The 877-nt window shown below is 42.5% G+C and overlaps 1 protein-coding gene across 1 annotated transcript in view; it reads left to right on the top strand.

Annotated features, from left to right (window-relative positions):
• The window catches only part of bmerb1 (bMERB domain containing 1), an 11,099-nt gene that overhangs the window by 1,027 nt on the left and 9,195 nt on the right, over nucleotides 1–877 (top strand). The gene's annotated exons all lie outside the window — the stretch shown is intronic.

Raw genomic sequence — 877 nt, forward strand, 5'->3', positions numbered from 1 at the left:
AGGGGGGGCGTTGCGCATCAATAAAGATGTTGTTCTGACAATATGATGAGTTTTTTTTTTTCAACAGTACTGTAGTTTGTGTTGCACTCGGCGAGAACCCGGTGAGTAGCGGAAATGGTTAACGCATGACTCACAAAGGTTTGGGACGTATCAGTAGCGCTGCCCTGGTGCTCCAAGGCCTGTTATTTCCCCTACACGCATACCACGGGTTGGGAATGAATGTGGGCAAAGAAATGTCCCTCAGCATAGAGCAAGCTCAGCGCATTGTGGTTATTTGATCCAGACTAAACTGATGCAGAAGCACGAAGCAAGAGCATGAAGCAATACTGAGTCAATACCCTGGTCCTTTGCTCTAATCAATGTGTGGTCTAGATTTCACACAGGGAGGCTGTGTTTGCGTCAAACTGAGTGACAGCTGGCAGTTTTTCTAAACGTTTATAAAACATATCCCCTCTTGGAGGATAACTTCGAGTCTCATTCTGGAGAATCAGAGAAGAATCAGAATGCTTTTTTTTTTTTTTTTTTTTTTTGCTTGATAAGCGACAGTAATTTACTCTCTTTAACTGAATAATCTGTTTATCTGATGGTTTCAGTTCTAAACAATACCACAAACTGCAGCCTCAAGAATGACAGTAAACCTGAGCAAACAGTTTTAACCAAAACGCTGCAGAGCCACTGTGTTGACAGAAGCATCTAAGTGACAACAGTTATGATTTCAGATGTGTCCTAGTTGGTTCTTCACATCCTGCACTCACAGGGGTGCAGGATGTGAAGACAGATTAACTCAGAGAAGAAACATTTCATGCGGGTAGATATTTTTAGACACAGATCCAGTCATTGATCTCTGTCTCCTACACACATACACACACACACACAC

This window comes from Monopterus albus, unplaced genomic scaffold, assembly GCF_001952655.1.
Source record: "Monopterus albus unplaced genomic scaffold, M_albus_1.0 scaffold29.1, whole genome shotgun sequence".
In the NCBI taxonomy this organism is placed as follows: Eukaryota; Metazoa; Chordata; class Actinopteri; order Synbranchiformes; family Synbranchidae; genus Monopterus; species Monopterus albus.